General features: G+C 42.3%; 1 pseudogene; it reads right to left on the bottom strand.

Moving 5' to 3' along the window:
* Nucleotides 1-15,581: 15,581 nt before the first annotated feature.
* On the bottom strand, nt 15,582-17,125 carry LOC137648191 (uncharacterized; annotated as a pseudogene).
* Between the last annotated feature and the right edge of the window lie 1,151 nt (nt 17,126-18,276).

Here is an 18,276-nt window from a genome sequence, read left to right as displayed (position 1 = left end):
ATATATATATATATATATATATATATGTGTGTGTGTGTGTGTGTGTATAATAGAAGTAATTTTGATAAATAATAGTGTCCTCAGAATATGAAAAATTATCAAACTGAAATACAAAAAAAGTTGAGTGGGATAAATCAATCTCATTTGAAATTAGAGATAAGCCTGTAAAAAGTATTTTCTCAAAATATTATTCTCAATTTTTATGCAACCTTCCATAATATTCTTTGGTTTAAAAGATTGGAAGTTTCTTGGAAAATTTTCTGCAAGTTAGGCCAGACCATTTTTAAAGAGGATTTTGAAAACCTGTGACTGGGCCAGTTAATAGTACATGCTATTATATGTACAACAAAAGCAACCTACTATAACTTCAGTAATAAGAAAAAAAACATAAATTTTCCTCTATTGTGATTAAACTTTGTAATACAGTATACCTAAAACAGTGTGAAAGAGGTAAGACAAAATTATGTTTTGTTTTGACATGATAGAATCACAACACCAGAATTGTAACTTCCAGAGACCTAGGTAAACTTGATAACAGAAAAAATTAAATAATACAGTTCACTAATTTTATACCAATGTTCTTTGTCATAACTCAATCAAGATACATATGGATAGCTTACACTGTTATAGAATAATTGTGAGGAGTACAGTATTAATATTTCATGCACAAATTTATTACTAAACTATAAACTTTCTTCAAACAAAAATTCCCATTCTTGTACATTTAAAACATATTCAGCAAAGGGCACACTGTAACTAGTCAATGATCCTAGGTTATGTACTTTCAACTTTTTATGTATGGCAGTATGTTAGTTATTGTACCTAGAGGCAATAAGTAGCCCATTAACTTTAATAGAATTAAGGTTAAAAGCCAACTGTCTTTGTGAAAATATTTATATCTTCCAAGTACTGTAGACTTTTCATTGCAATTTTGTTTTAATTGTCAAATATTATATTTGAAAATTAAATAACATTATTTTATACACTGCTGTTGTTGTTTTAGAAATTAACAACTTGATTTGTTTGCAAGAAGTTATCTGTTAAGCTTTTAAAATTTTAAGTCCTTACCATAGTTTTAGAAGCAGTTTTTCAATCTGCTTATGCAATAAATGAACCTTTAGAAATATTTTTATATTTATGTTATCTTTAGAAAGCCTTAGAGCATTAGTGTATTTAAGTGACTTTGCCAACTTTTCAGGTTCACATGCACTTATATTAGTTTTAATAGCACATTAAAATATCCAGAAGTTTTCTCATTATATTTATTGTTACAGACCTGTAATTTTTATGACAATTGAAAAGTAATTAACTGACATTACTGCATTTCTTAAAATCAGAGTTTATAGCTTTATAGTGTATTAGTATGCACTAAGTTTCTGATTCCATCATTAATATTAAAATACTGCTCATGAAAATATTACTTATTTTGTTAAGCTTGAGCAAAATTTTTATTAGGTAAATTTCTTATAAATTATTGTAGACTTAGTTTTGTTTATAGGGTGACTTGCAACTTGTTTATTGTTAATGGAAATATATATATAAATATAGATTTCTGTATATAGCCAATTTATTTAATGTATCACTTAATTTTTTTGAAAAACAAAATATAGATACTGAGCTGCACATTTGATGACGCACACACTCACTCACTCTCTCTCTCTCTCTCTCTCTCTCTCTCTCTCTCTCTCTCTCTCTCTCTCTCTCTCTCTCTCTCTCTCTCTCTCTCTCTCTCTCTCTCTCTCTCTCTCATGGATTTTTACAACTTTCTTGCAAAGTCCATAATTATATAAAGTATTAAAAATGAAAAATTTACAATTAGAAAGTTATCTATTTTTCATTAGGAATTATTTGTTAGTTTTTTAATTCATAAGTTCATGTATTCCAGAGTTACCACTTTCTATGTTCAGTATACAACGTGGTGCTGATAACACAATGGCTTGTAATGCATTTACAGCTCAAAATATCTTATGAAAATTTACAAAGGTTGCTTATTGAGATGCAGCGCAGCTATGCATTTAGATCAAAACTGAATGCAAAATTTCTATGTCTATAAGAGTTCTACAAGAAATATCTTCTTACAGTTGGTAAGTTTACTAACTAGGTAGTTCATGCAAGAAAATGGAGCATTACCGACAGCATTTACATACAAGCAGCTCTTCTCAAAAAGGAAAAATTTACCAGTAACTAAAGATGAAATTTTAATAATAAAATGTTTTTCTTTACTCACCCGATGTTCATATGGCTTCTCTAAACACTTAGTTTAATTGACATTTACCCATGAAATTTTCAAACAATTCTTTTCTCAAGCGGTTATCTAATGCAATTGTTCAGTGGCTACTTTCCTCATAGGTAAGGGTAGAAGAGACTCTCTAGCTATGGCAAGCAGCTCTTCTAGGAGGAGGACACACCAAAATTAAACCATTGTTCTCTAGTCTTGGGTAGTGCTATAGCCTCTGCACCATGGTCTTCCACTGTCTTGGGTTAGAGTTCTCTAGCTTGAGGGTACACTTGGGCACACTATTCTATCTTGTTTCTATTTCTCTTGTTATTTTCAAGTTTTTATATAGTTTATATATGAAATATTTATCTTAATTATTATTATTATTATTATTATTATTATTATTATTATTTGCTAAGCTACAACCCTAGTTGGAAAAGCAGGATGTTATAAGCCCAGGGGCTTCAACAAGGAAAATAGCTTAGTGAGGAAAGGAAAAAAGGAAAAATAAAATATTTTAAGAAGAGTAACAACATTAAAATAAATATCTCCTATATAAACTATATAAACTTTAACAAAACAAGAGGAAGAGAAATATGATAGAATAGTGTGCCCGAGTGTACCCTCAAGCAAGAGAACTTTAACCCAAGACAGTGGAATACCATGGTACAGAGGCTATGGCACTACCCAAGACTAGAGAACAATGGTTTAATTTTGGTGTGTCCTCCTCCTAGAAGAGCTGCTTGCCATAGCTAAAGAGTCTCTTCTACCGTTAGAAAGGGGAAGTGGCCACTGAACAATTACAGTGCAGTAGTTAACTCCATGTATAATGAAGAATTGTTTAGTAATCTCAGTGTTGTCAGATGTATGAAGACAGAGGAGAATATGTAAAGAATATGCCAGACTATTCAGTGTATGTGTAGGCAAAGGAAAAATGAACCGTAACCAGAGAGAAGGATTCAATGTAATAATGTCTGGCCAGTCAAAAGAGGCCATAACTCTCTAGTGGTAGTATCTCAACGGGTGGCTGGTTCTTAAACTTTTTGTAGTTTTTCCTTATTTCCTTTCCTCTCTGGGCTATTTTCCCTGTTTGAGCCCTTGGGTTTATAGCATCCTACTTTTCCAACTAGGGTTGTAGCTTAGCAAGTAATAATAATAATATCTCTCGTGGCTCTCGTGACGTCACGTTAGTAAAGATCCGAGACTGATGAGATAAACAACATATACGCTGGTTCTTTACGGAAAATTCCTTAAGAAAAAGTGTCTTAAGTTAACTTTCTTAGGATTTGTCATAATTTAAACATTAAAGATTTCCCATGGTTCATTTACCATATTTCCTGTATCATAAGATGCTACAAGTGCTAAGAATTACCGACAGTAGCAGCAATTCCAGTCGGGTACTCTGCTGTGCAATTTTTCGTATGTCATTACAAATACTCATTTTTATGAATAGAACTTACCTGGCAGTTATTTATATATAGCTGAGTCTCTGACTGCGGCAGAATTAAATCGAAAATTGCGGCAACCGCCTTGTGGTGGTTGTGTGGTTAGATGGTTAACAACCCTTACAGGGTGGTACTTGGAATCATTCCCATTTTCTGTTCCTCAGATTATCTCTGCCGGCCGGATCGACAACATCGTTGGTCCGCCTTTCAGAGTTTTTCGGATCGCTTTCCCTTCATCGCCTTTTTGGACTTCGTTTTTGGTGAAGTACACTGTGTTGGGATTTGGCAATCGTGTTGTTTTTGTTTTTTGTCTTTTTTCCTTTATTATCATGAGTGAGAAAATTCATTATCGTGTTTGTGCGAATGATATTTGCAAGGTGAGGTTGCCGAAACTTTCGGTTGACCCTCACACTATCTGTATGGGTTGCAGGGGGTTTGAATGTGCTTTAGATAATAAGTGCAAGGAATGCGAGGTTTTAAGTGATAATGATTGGTTAGCTATGCAGCGCTATGTGCGCAAACTCGAGATTGATAGAGTTAGAAGAGCTAAATCAAAGTCAAAGTCTGCTAGTGAGCCTAGCTTAGATTTATCTATTGACCCTTTGCTTGTAACCCCTTTGGAAGGTATTCCTTCCCCAAATGTAGTGACTCCTGCCCCTTCTACAGGACCTGTGCCTACGGATGACCCTGGGTATGCTAAATTAGCTGCTGAATTGGAGGCCATTAAAGCACAGTTGGAGGCCTTTAAAGGTAAGGGTGTTGGTGAAATTAGTGCTTGTGAAAGTGCAGTGGAGGTGGCGACTGATCGAATCTGTCATACCCCTAGGTCTAGACCTCTACCAAGCTCTCAGGACCAAGGGAGAAGGTACGTCGAAAGCCGAAAGGGGGTGAGAGGTGCTTATCCTCGGTCAGTCGTCGCCTCAGACAGTCCTGTTGCGATCTCCCAGGCTGCTCTTGACCGCCGTAGGAAAGGCGTGTCGGATACGTTTGTGTCTTCGCCTGATCGTTCTCCCAGACGTAATTGGCGTTACGAATCAAGACCAATGAAGAGAGGGTGGAACCGGGACGTGCAGTCTCGTTCTCCCTCTCCCGGTTCGAGTAGCAGAGACCCTGATCCTTCGGAAGACGATTTCGATGTTCCTGTTAAAAGGGCGAAACAGAGAGTCCTTAGCCCAGTTAATCCTGCTAGACTCCCTGCTTCTTCTGCCAGCGCTCCCAGTCAAGCCGTACGACAACTGCCGTCTTCGGCACCGCGAGAACCAGCGGAGGTTGCTAAAGCTTTCATGGTTGTTATGCAGGAACAACTTTCATCGTTAGTTAAAGCTTTCAGCCACCCTTCTCAGTCCGTCAGACGTAAGGACGTCTCTTTGCCTGTTAAGAGATCTTCTTCTAAGAGAGATTTTAGTATCTCTCCCAAGAAACCTCTGCGCACTTCGTCGGCCGTATGACAACGTGCACCCTCTTCATCGGCACGCTGCCAGGAATTTCCTTCCCCCCCCTCCCGCCGCCAGGACGATACTGCCTCTCGTTCTCGGCGCCGCGACGATTCCGTTTCCCTTTCGAAACGCCTGGACGTTACTGCCTCGTTTCTTAGGAAACAGGATGAATGCAGTCTGCATTTTCAAGGCGACGGCAGCCTGCATCTTCAGTACGCTTCCGTTTCTCGTCATCGTGACGATACTGCCTCTCGTCATTGTGACAATACCGCTGCTCGTCATCGTGACGATACCGCCTCTCGCCGACTGGATGTTAGCAGCGCTCGGCGCCAGGATTCAAACAGCTCTCGCTGCCAGACTGCTGGCAGCCCAACTCTTCGGGATGTTATCCTTGAGCAGGACCTCGAAGATATTTCGGAAGAGGAAGAAAAACCTGCCGACTCTTCTAGCGATTACAAGGTTCTTTCTCGCTCTCTTTTGGAACTTTATGGGGAGGAATTTCAACCTTCGGCCCCTCGTTCTCCTCAGTCTCAATTTACCAGGAAGAAAGCTACTAAGCCTTCGGCCTTCATCAAAATGAAACTTTCAATTTCGGCCAGGAAAGCTCTCGCTAAAGTGGATGATTGAATGGAGGAACGGAGACAAGCTGTCAAGACCACCTTTTCTTTTCCACCATCCCGGCTCGCTTCCAAGGCCGGTATGTGGTATGAGACAGGGGAACCTTTGGGGTTAGGAGTGCCTTCCTCCTCCCAAGGTGACTTCTCGGCTCTTGTGGACTCGGCAAGAAGGCATGCTTTAAACTCTGCCAAGGTGATGTGGTCCATGTCGGAGCTTGATCACCTCGTCAAGGGAATTTTCAGGGTTTTCGAGGTTTTCAGCTTCCTGGACTGGTCTCTCGGGACTCTGGCCAGGAAGTCTGAACTCCTGGAGGACAAGAAGGACCTGACGAGTATCATGTCCTGCATGGACAAAGCTCTAAGGGATGGAGCTAATGAATTGGCTTCCCTTTTCTCAGCAGGGGTCTTAAAGAAGAGGGCCCTTTTGTGCTCCTTCACCTCTAGATCTGTGACTGTTGCCCAGAAGTCGGAGCTGCTTTACGCCCCTTTTTCTCGTCATCTTTTTCCTGAAGCTCTGGTCAGAGATATCTCCCTTTCTCTGGCTCAGAAGGCTACTCAGGACCTTTTGTCTTGGTCGGCTAGAAAGACCTTACCTGTTGCTCTTGCTCCTCTGAAGAAGGAGGAGAAGAAGTTTCAACAGCCCTTTCGGGGCAGGATCTCCTCGAGAGCGGATTTTAGGGGGAGAAGACAAGAGTCAGGGCCAAGGACCAGCAGGGGTGCGTTTAGGCCTCGGTCCAAAAAATGAGATGGAAGTCCTCCAGACACCAGTAGGGGCAAGACTGTCTCGTTTTTGGCAGTCTTGGGAAAGGAGAGGGGCAGACACCTGGTCCCTCTCAGTCGTCAAGGAAGGTTACAAGATCCCCTTTTTAAAGAAACCACCTCTCTCAAACTCTCCCCTGGCCTTAGTGGCTCAGTACACCGACGCGGGGAAACGAGAGGCTCTTCTGGAGCTAGTCGACCAGATGTTGGTCAAGGGAGCAATAGGGCCAGTTCAAGACCTCGCCTCACCAGGCTTTTACAATCGCCTGTTTCTGGTTCCCAAGAACTTGGGTGGATGGAGACCAGTTCTAGATGTCAGCTCTCTGAACGCCTTCGTGGAGAAAACAAAGTTCTCCATGGAGACGACTCAGTCAGTGCTGGCTGCAGTTCGTCCAGGAGACTGGATGGTTTCTCTCGACCTACAGGACGCTTATTTTCACGTCCCCATTCATCCGTCTTCGAGAAGATATCTGTGGTTTGTGTTCCAGGGCAAGTGCTTCCAGTTCAGGGCACTTTGCTTCGGTCTCAGCACAGCTCCCCAAGTCTTCACCAGACTTATGGCGAATGTGGCAGGCTGGTTACACCAGGAGGGGATAAGGGTCTCCTTCTATCTAGACGACTGGCTGATCCGGTCACAGTCGAAAGAGAAATGTCTGGAGGACCTAATGGAAACTTATACGATCACTCAGGACCTGGGACTCATCGTCAACTGGGGGAAGTCTCAGACCGAGCCGAATCAGACTATTCTCTATTTGGGGATAGTTCTGAATTCAGTTCTTTTTCAGGCTTCTCCCTCCCAGGAGAGGCAGATCAGGTGCCTGGACAAAGTCAAAGACTTTTTGAGGAAGCAGGAATGCTCAGCGAAGGAGTGGATGAGTCTGCTGGGAACTCTATCCTCCCTGGAGCAGTTTGTCCCTTTGGGGAGACTGCACCTAAGGCCTCTGCAACACTTCCTCGCAAAGGTTTGGAACAGAAAGATCCAGGAGGACACTTTTTCTTTTCCCATCCCGACAGAGATCAAGGATCTTTTAATGTGGTGGCTGGACCCAGCTCTGTTGGGAAAAGGGATCTCCTTGTTCAAGAAGAACCCCGACCTAGTGTTATTCTCAGACGCGTCCGAGTCAGGCTGGGGAGCGACACTAGGGAACAAAGAGGTCTCAGGTATTTGGGAAGGGAGTCAGGTCAGTTGGCATATCAACAGGAAGGAGTTGATGGCCATTTTGTTAGGGCTCAAGGCCTTCAAAACCTCGGTCTCGGGAAAGACTGTGGAGATCAATTCCGACAACACCACAGCTCTCGCGTACATAAGGAAGCAAGGGGGAACTCACTCCCTCTCTCTGTTCTCAACTGCGAGAGAGCTTCTCCTCTGGGCGAACGAGAACGAGACCCAGCTGTTGACAAGGTTTGTTCAAGAGCAGAGAAACATCAGGGCAGACATGCTCAGCAGGAGGGGACAGGTCCTTCCTACAGAGTGGACTCTCAATCCGCATGTCTGTCGGAGCCTCTGGAAGTTGTGGGGCAGACCAGTAATAGACCTTTTCGCCTCCGGTCTAAACAAGAGGATCCCGAACTACTGCTCCCTAGTACCGGACGAGGAAGCTGTTGCAGTGGACGCCTTCTTGATGGATTGGACGGGGCTGGACATGTATGCCTTTCCCCCGTTCAAGATCATCAATCTGGTTGTCAGGAAGTTCGCTCTCCTCGATTCGGGACGAATGACCCTAGTGGCTCCATTCTGGCCTGCGAGGGAATGGTTCACCGAAGTGGTAGGGTTACTGATGGACTTTCCAAGAAGACTCCCGGCAAGTCCAGATCTTCTCAGACAACCCCACTTCGAGAGATTTCACCAAAACCCCCTCGCTCTCAATCTGACTGCCTTCAGACTGTCGAGAAGCTCGTTATATCTCGAGGCTTTTCGGCACAAGCGGCGAAAGCTATTGCCAGGGCAAGAAGGATCTCTTCACAAAGAGTCTACCAGTCAAAGTGGGAGACCTTTAGAGCTTGGTGCAGGAGGCGCAAGGTTTCCTCGTCCTCTACCTCTCTGAGCCAGATTGCAGACTTTCTTTTGTACCTCAGGCAGGATGCTAAGCTGGCTGTATCTACCATTAAAGGATACAGGAGCATGCTCTCAACCGTCTTTAGGCATAGAGGCTTAGAGTTATCTCAGAATAAGGACTTGCAGGACCTCATTAGGTCTTTTGAGACAACGAAGCAGGTGTACTTAAGGCCCCCTTCTTGGAACCTGGATGTGGTGCTTAAGTTTTTGTGCTCCAGGAAGTTTGAGCCTATCTCGCAAGCTTCTCTGCGAGATGTGACTAAGAAAACCCTCTTCCTTTTGTCTCTAGCGACTGCCAGGAGGATCAGCGAGGTCCAGGCAATCGAGAAGCGTGTAGGCTTCACCCTAAATGGAGCGGTTTGTTCCTTGAGGTTCGACTTTCTCGCCAAGAATGAGAACCCTTCGAAACCCTGGCCTAGGACTTTTGAAGTCCCTAACCTCACGGATCTAGTAGGTCAGGAACAGGAAAGCCTCCTCTGCCCGGTTAGGGCTCTCAAGGCGTATTTGGCTCACACTAAGAGCGTGAGGGGTGCTTCCAACTCCTTATGGTGTTCAGTGAAGGATCCTCAAAAACCCCTGTCAAAGAACGCTTTGTCCTTTTTCCTGAGGGAAACTATTAGGGAAGCCCACCTCTTTTGTGAGGAAGAAAACTTCACCCTGTTAAAGGTACGGGCTCACGAAGTAAGGGCCATTGCTGCTTCGCTGGCATACCGGAAAAATATGTCAGTTAAGCAGATCATGGACGCAACGTTCTGGAGGAGCAACTCTGTCTTCGCTTCTCATTACCTCAGAGAGGTAAGAGTGGACTATGATAAGTGTTATACCTTGGGCCCATACGTAGCTGCGGCTTCTGTATTAGGCAAAGGAGTTACTACCCCCACTCAACCTTAGTTTATGTACTTGTATATGGGTTTGTGTTTTTTTTTTATGGTTGTCTGAGGTCCTCGTCCTGTGGTACGGTTCCCTCAGTCCAGATAGATAGTTTATATCTATTTCTGCAAGGTTAGATGGTTAGCTTTAGTAAGGTTGCAGGTTTTTTATATGGGAAGGTAGTTTTCTGAAGTCTAGTCAAGTTGTTGGTCCTACCCCTTTGACAGACTCGATTGAGTTGTTTGCAGCGTAGCGGGTCTACTCCTGGCTGAACACTCCTAAGGGAAAGCGACTCTAGAGGCAGTTACCTTTGAAGTCAGCTACCTTAGCAGGTAAGGAATCAAGGTGTTTGTTCTCCTACAACTCTTTTGTTGTTTCCCCAACTATGTTTTTTCTGTCTGTTTCCCTCCTCCAAATGTGTGAATCAGCTATATATATATAACTGCCAGGTAAGTTCTATTCATAAAAATGGAGTTTTTATGATAAAACAAAGTTTTATGAATACTTACCTGGCAGTTATATATATATATTTTAAGGCCCACCCACCTCCCCTCAGGAGACAGGTCGGGCAAAGATAATCTGAGGAACAGAAAATGGGAATGATTCCAAGTACCACCCTGTAAGGGTTGTTAACCATCTAACCACACAACCACCACAAGGCAGTTGCCGCGATTTTCGATTTAATTCTGCCGCAGTCAGAGACTCAGCTATATATATATAACTGCCAGGTAAGTATTCATAAAACTTTGTTTTATCATAAAAACTCCATATTTTGGCCTTATTTTGAAATATATTAGGGTAATATTAATTAACTGCAGACCAGTTACCCAATTATTTTTTTACATCCGTATAATAAAACCACCGAACTAGTCATTGTTTCCACTATAATGCGTAACACGCAGTGTGTTTACAATGCATACCCCAGCATATTCACCGTTTGTTTACATCCAGCGTGTTTGTCAATATGAAAGCAGTGTTACCAAATGTTACTGATCAAATTTCAGTACAGAAATAAAATTCCAGTAATATTTTTCTAATTAATCTGTAGAAAGTTTCATATAAATTTAATTATTGATCAAATAAAGAATTCCTTATGAATTTCAATATGTGGAATATTTTTACTGCTGTTTGAGTGATGAATACCCAACTCTGGGTTTAGCAACTTTCCCAGTAACATGGTAACACTGCACTCGATTTGCAGCAGTTTTTCTTAAGGCCGTGTTCAACAGCTATCTACTGTATTTGTATTATTTCAGAACTTGGGTAATAAAGTGACTATCACAATATTTATTTTTTACAAAATAAATTACGGATATTTAATCATCCTCAAATCCTGAAAAATCATCGTTGCTATTGTCACTATCCGAAATTGATTCTGGGTCATCCATATCGATGTCACTTCCTTCATAGAGATTCCTTCTTAGTTCCATTCATTGCATTTCTTATTCTCCATTTCATGAATGATTTTACTACAATCTCTTCCTTTATAGCAGCCCATGATATCTTCACCCATTCACAGACTGCGTGACAGATTGTCTCTTGAGTCGTCCTTTTTGGCGTTAGTTCGTGGTTACCAGCAGCCATCCACTTGCTCCACTCCTCAAGCACATAACATTTGAAGGGCTTGTTGATGCAGACATCTAAGGGTTGAGGCTGTGAAGTGAAACCACCTTCTGTGGTGATTGCTCGTTTTGTTTTTAATTGTTGGAGTTTTTTCTTCGTGAATTAAGTTTTGTGGCCTCTAAACTGATCCCACACTAATAACGCTGGTTTCTTTAGCAAACCTCCAGGATGTCGTGACCATACCTTCTCAAGCCAGAGTTTAATACTTAGTTTGTCCATCCATCCTTTAGGTAGGGTGGACATAAAACAAAAATACCACATGGGTTTTTATTCTTAGGAATGGTTTTTTGTTAGAAAATAAGTAGTGGTGGAAGTTTCTGCTGTCTGCACAGCAGGGCAAAACAACTGTAAAGAGAGCTTTCTCATGGTCAGTTGTTTTTATTGTCACTGTCTTTGCTCCTTTTCATTCCACACTTCTGTTTGATGGAACATCAAAACTCAATGGTAGGTATTTCATCCATATTGCCAATCTGTCCTATTTCATATTTTATATCTTCTAGCATTGATCACGTATCTGTGGAATTCTTGCACTCTATCCCCGTATTCTATTGGCAACTAATGTGCAATCCTGGTCCTCGCTCTCACACTTAGACTATTTTGTTTTATGAAACGGTAGCACCAAGACGACGATCCAGTAAACTCATTTGCTCGTATGTTTCTTTTTGCTGCCAGTCTCTTTGCTTCTACCATTATCGTCTTCTTTGAGAGGGTATATATTTTATTTTCATTGTTTTTCTACCCATGGTTTTATCATTTCTTCTAGTTGTGGGAATTTTGTTTCCTTATAACGTAGGCCATGTTTCTCCTTTCTCATTTTCTTTAATTCCCCTTCTTGCTTCCTCCATACTCATAATTTTTTTTGGTTGGTGGCGGTCCGAAGAGCCTCTCAGCTGCTCTATTGCCATGCTGTTTTGCATAATCGATAACTTGCAACTCATAACAAACGTTGTATGATTGCCTTCTCTGATTTGATCCCCTTCTTGGACATTTGCTGTCTGCTGAATAACTTTGATTGCGAGGGAGGTTGCCTCATCTGCTCGGATGCTGTTAGGTGGTATGTTTGCATGTAGGTGGCATTGGCGAGTCATCAGCTGTTTACCAAAGCAAACATTTCAGCGATCTTATAACAATTCGTATTATAAATGTATTGTTAACTTCATTAAACAAAATGCAATATCAAAATAAATTTATTAATTTACTACATATGAATGATAATTTTAAGCTTATATTTTAGGTCTGGCAAGTGTGACAGCTTGTATGTCATTACAAATTTATCTTAGTGTTAAGAAGCAGGGTGACTTTTGGGGGGCATTTTTGGGGAGAAGAGTGCGTTTATGACACGGGACTTACGGTAATTAAATCTCTGTTACCAACTCGGGTCTGATTTATTTAGGAAATGACAAATTTGAAGAAATTTGCATTATTCCTAACGATACAAACCTTGAGTTCTTTATTAGGGAAATACTTTCAGTGAAGCTGGAAGATTAGCCATAAGACTTTTGGTAGGGTGTAACTACCCCACCGCTAGTTACCGTGGGGGGGGGTATTACCAGCTACCCTGCCCACACACACGCACAGCTGTGTTCTATTGCCACTTGCTTGCAGGCAGGACTTACCAGGGAATAGGTGATGGCAGCCCAAATTTATATGAAGAGCTCAAGGTTTGTATTGTCAGAAAAAATACATATTACTTTAAATTTGTCATTTGTTCCAACACTAAATACAGAACCTTTCACTCCTTATTAGGGATGACTCAACCCCTAGGTGGGTGGAAGTCCTAACCAACTAGCTGGCATTTACATGCTTTGGAACAAATATGATAAAATGACTGTGGAGATCCTGTAGAGACCCTGCTGTATAGGGCCAGAAAAGGAGCCCTTAAATTGAAGTAGATAAACCTGCATTTCAGCCTGAGCAATCTGTGTGATTGTGTTATACTAGCAGTATGACTAGTCTAGGAAAGAATTCTCAAAATCATAGAAATCTTTGAACCAACCATAACATGTTACTCAATCCCACCTCGCCAGGGGGTATGGGGACGCAATAAGTATATATCTCTATATCAGGTTACACAAGGGAAATGGTTTTACTTGAAGAAAGAGGAAGCCAGCTTGCAGAGTATAGTATGTGCTGTTCTCCCAGGGAGGGAAAGATGTAAGAAAGAGCCAATCATTCTTGTCATTCATCCCAGACTTAATCCCTAGAAACTCTGCCCTCCAGCATCTGCTACTTGTTCATCAAGGAGCCTGAGGTGTTTAAACCATTTGTTGTGTAGCCACCACAGGGCCAATGGGGAACGCCTCCATGTTCCTGTGAGTCACACCTTGCTGGAAGTGGGTGGTGAAGGTCATCTGATGCTTCCACACGCCCGCTTGCAGGACTTGTGTCGTAGAGTAGTTTTCTTGAATGCTAGGGACATATCTATATCCGTAATGTCCTGAGCTCTGGGTGTCTCGTTTGTAGAAAAGGATCAGGGTTCAACGGTCAGTCTATGGCCTTGCGAATCCAAGCAGAGATCATGTTCTTGGAAATCCTCTTCTTGACCTTCCCCGTGATGATACAGAGTGCTGACATTCGGGAGGGGGGAGGGCTCCTGCAGTTCTCTTATGGTAGAACCTCAAACTCCTCCCTGGAGAAAGTAGCAGTTGATCTGGATAATCAGTTACATTATGAAGACGCCCAATCCGGAAGGTCCCGAATCTAGGATCCACTACTCCCAGATTTTGAGTCTTGGTGATAAGCTCAAGGATATCGCATATTATCAGAGGACGTATTCTTGACACACCACATAGCAATCTGCACCCCTAATAGCGTTTACGCTTCAATGGGGAAATGGCAGAATAGAAGGGGAGCCGTATCAAGGTTACCCTAGTTCTCATATTACTATTGAGTATCACAACAGCGCCATATCCAAGATAGCGAACATTCCTTGTAGCATTTAGCATGGTGCTACAGATACAGTACTTCGGGAGGGAAACTGTGAAGGTCTTTTCTTTTAGAAAAGAAGGGTAGGTCCATCAGGACGACATGATCATCTTACCCAAAAATAGATTTTTCGCTTCGCTCAAAATCCGTTTTTTGGGCTCAAGCCATGTCGTCCTGATGGAAGCATACCAGAGCATTAATGTAACTGTGGATTTTTATCAGTGCCTTAACCTTGGGACAACATTTCTATGGTCAATTGGACCAATTGAGACAAATGACGTTACCGTTATCCGTCATCATTACTAATCATAAACGATGTTAGTACTTCCTGCCCCCTACAGGGAAGTCATTCTAGACAGTAGAAAAGGGGCCTCAAGGTTAGCATATATTGTATGAACAAACATAAGTATACACTGAATATACAAACCGTCCCATAGTTTGTATATATTGCCGAATCAATATCAGTGTCTCTTATATCTATTGTTTGTGAGCATACAACTATATGAAGAATACTTACTTTAATAAGCCAAAGAACTCTGGCATTTACACATGCAATTGTCGGGCAAATTAGGACGCAATTACATTCTAATAGACATTTATTCCTAATAAATGACTAAATGACTTAACCAGTAAAATGAATGTAGCATGATAACGGAATTATACACGTAACGTATACAGAAATTATATTTCTTTCTTAAAAGGGAAAAATATGATGGTTGCCGCTCTCTGATTGAAGAAAAAAGGGATTTTGACGAAGGAAAAATCTATTTCTGGGCGAGAGACCTGTGCCGCCCAGTGAAATGCTCCTTTAACATCATTTCTAAGGTAAAAACTGCTATGAATCTACCAGAGAAAAAATTGTATAGGAATGCTAGGTTAAACCCAGCTCGCTCACCTAATAAGGTGTCGGTATAAATAACTGGGGCGTGATAAATCACAACCAGAGGCCTCGCACCATTTAGATATCTCCTCTCAACATCCCCGTTCAGCGAGGTGCCGTTCAACACCCTAGCTTCGATCTCTACTACCAACAGTCCAACCCACGCTAGTGACGTCACTCCTTATAGCACCCAAGATTGGGGTCCAAGAAGGGAGGGACGGGTGGGTTCACTGGGCGGCACAGGTCTCTCGCCCAGAAATAGATTTTTCCTTCGTCAAAATCCCTTTTCTGGGCTCCGACCTGTGCCGCCCAGTGAAATAGTGCCAGAGAATAGGGACCCAAACTTGGCACAATACCTGAGGGAAGTAATAAATACAAAATAATACCAAACGTGATTTTAATATCAGAAAAAGGATAAACAAGGTATCCCATAGGTAAGTACTCTCAACATAAAGTGCGAATAGTTAAATACAATAATGGCAAAAAATCCCATACTAGGGATGGCAAGAAAAGACAAGCTGATAATGCAGATAAAATAAATAACATTTTTAATAATAAATAATACAAAACAGCCCGTGGAAAGTAAGACTAAAAACAGGTAAAATAAAAAACAATTCATAGAAATTGAGATCATAACGGGGTATCAAATAATACACCATAAGGGTGTAGATCAAGCAAAACCAAACCAAAACTAGGTAGTAACAATAAGTAAGGCAGGTAGGAGGAAAGGAGGATAGAGCAAAACGTTGTGATTAAGACTCGGTACCTTCAGGAGGAACCACATTCCCAGCTGCTACTGTAGCAAATTTTAGAGCTTCCAAAAGTTTTAGGTAGTGGCGTTTAAAAACTTTAGGGGACTTCCAGCCTGTATATTTTGTGAGCTCATCAAATTTCATGTGATGGAAGAAATTAATTGAAGTAGCAACAGCTCGAATATCATGGACATGGGGGAATGATTCAGGATTAGCCTGTTTAATAAAATAAAGGATTTGTTGCCTGATTCCTTTAAGGGTAATGGTTCCTCCATTTTCTCTAATGAATAAGGGCCCTGTGGTTGTAATGGAAGTTCTATTTAAGTAGGATTTCAGGGTGGTAACTGGACACAAGGATGGATCCCGAGAAAGCGGAACAATCTTCCAGGGAGACCATCTCTTCTGAGGGTCCTCATTTTTAGCCAGGAAAACTTTGTTAGGGGAGAGAAGGACTTCTCCCAAAGAGAGGAAGTCAATATGACCTGGGTCTCTAGACAGGGCTGATAGTTCTGAAATTCTGGAGCCAGAAGCGAGGCTCAATAGGAACAATGTCTTCCTTAACAGTGCCATGTAATTGCAGGATTCATTAAGAGTGTCAGAGGCCAGTTTCAGGACATCGTTCAAAAACCAGGAAACTGCACTAGGGCGAGTTGATGGTTTTAATCTGGCACAAGCTCTTGGGATGGACGAGAAGTATGAATCCGTAAGGTCAATATCAAAACCAATATGGAAGATCTTTTTCAAAGCTGACTTGATTGTAGTGATAGTGTTGGCTGCCAAGCCTGATTCAAAGAGAGTTCTGAAGAAGGTTACAGTTAGATTCATCGTCATCTTTTCAACTTTTGAGTCCTTTAAAAACTTAGCAAGCTTTTTAACAGCTGAGTCATATTGACGGAGGGTGGATTCCATTTTGTCCGATTCCAAAAATAGGGTATTTAGTGGGTCAATATTTGCACCCTTTTGAGCTGCAAACTTCATGAAGTCCATAAAGTTAGGGCACTCTGAATTCTTGAGGAAGCTAACACATTGCGAGTTTGTACTACTTGTGTTAGTATAGGGTTGGGTATCTGCCAAGGCAGAGGCCAAGTTCCAGCAACAGAGGGAACCAACTGCTCTTGGGCCAGTTGGGGGCTACCAGAGCCACTCGGCCTCTGAAAGGCCTGAGTTTGTCCAATACTTTCAATAGGAGATTTACCGGAGGGAACAGATAAATCCTCTTCCAAACGTTCCAATCTAACATCATTGCGTCTGTGGCATAAGCCCGAGGGTCCAGGTTGGGGGCCACGTAACATTCTAGTTTGTGGTTGGATTCCGTCGCAAACAAGTCCACCTGGAGACCCGGGACCTGAGATAAGATCCATTTGAATGACTGTTTGTCTAGGGACCATTCCGACTCCAGCGGAGTTGTCCTCGAAAGTGCGTCTGCCACCACATTCCGAACTCCCGCAAGGTGGACTGCTGATAGATGCCACTTGTTCGATGTCGCCATGGAAAAAATTGCTAACATGACGTGGTTTATGGGGGCTGACTTGGAGCCTCCTCTGTTTATGCAGTGGACTATGACTGCGCTGTCTAGAACCAGCCTGATATGAAGGTTCCTGGCTGGGTTCAATTGTTTTAGAGTAAGGAATACTGCCATGGCCTCTAGGACATTGATGTGAAATTGTCGTAATATTGTCGACCATAGTCCCTGGACTTTCTTGTGTTGGGAGTATCCTCCCCACCCTGTTAAGGAGGCGTCTGTGTGAATGACGAGTCCTGGGGCCGGATATTGTAAGGGGACTGACTTCGATAGGCTTTTGACTTTCGTCCATGGCTGAAGACTTTCGTAGGATTGGGGGAAGTCGAGCTCTTTTGTCTCGACGCTTCTTGTTTGCCCTGGAGCGCCATACTCTGTTTATGTCCTTTAGTTTGGCCTTTAGGACAACGTCTGTTACGGAGGCGAACTGCAAGGAGCCTAGGATTCTTTCACGGTTCCTCCTGGACGTCAACTTGTCCCTGAGAAACCGTTTTGTGTTCTTTGCTATTTCCGTCCTCTTGGCTTTCGGGAGGCATAGCGTATGGGAACGTAGGTCCCATTGTAATCCCAGCCATTGAAACTTGGTCTCCAGGACCAGGCGGGATTTGTCGAGGTTGACTTGAAACCCTAACTGACGAAGGGAGGTGAGAACCTTGTCTGTTGCCGTGAGGCAGTTCCTGACGTTGTTTGCCCAGACGAGCCATTCGTCCAGATAAGCCACTATTTGAATCCCTTGGGTTCGAAGTTCTTGGATTACCGTCTCTGCTAGTTTGGTGAAGATCCTGGGTGCTATGTTGAGCCCGAATGGCATCACTTTGAATGCATAGGCTTGTTTCCCTAGTTTGAAGCCTAGGAAAGGACGAAAGTGCCTTGCTATTGGAACGTGATAGTAGGCATCGGTAAGATCTATAGAGGTGGTGACGGCCCCACGGGGAAGTAAGGTCCGCACCTGAGAGACAGTTAGTATGTGGAACTTGTCGCAACGAATGAAGGAGTTCAGACCGGACAGGTCTAGGATTACTCTTCGCTTGTCTGAGCCTTTCTTTGGCACGCTGAACAAGCGACCTTGAAATTTTAAGCGATGGACTCTTTGGATTGCGTTCTTCTGCAATAGGTCTTCTGTAAACGATCTTAGTTCCTCCGTTGGAAGTTGATAGAAACTGGTCGGTGGAGGGG

Source organism: Palaemon carinicauda, chromosome 10 (assembly GCF_036898095.1).
Source record: "Palaemon carinicauda isolate YSFRI2023 chromosome 10, ASM3689809v2, whole genome shotgun sequence".
NCBI lineage: Eukaryota > Metazoa > Arthropoda > Malacostraca > Decapoda > Palaemonidae > Palaemon > Palaemon carinicauda.
This window is presented reverse-complemented; position numbering and strand designations above follow the sequence as displayed.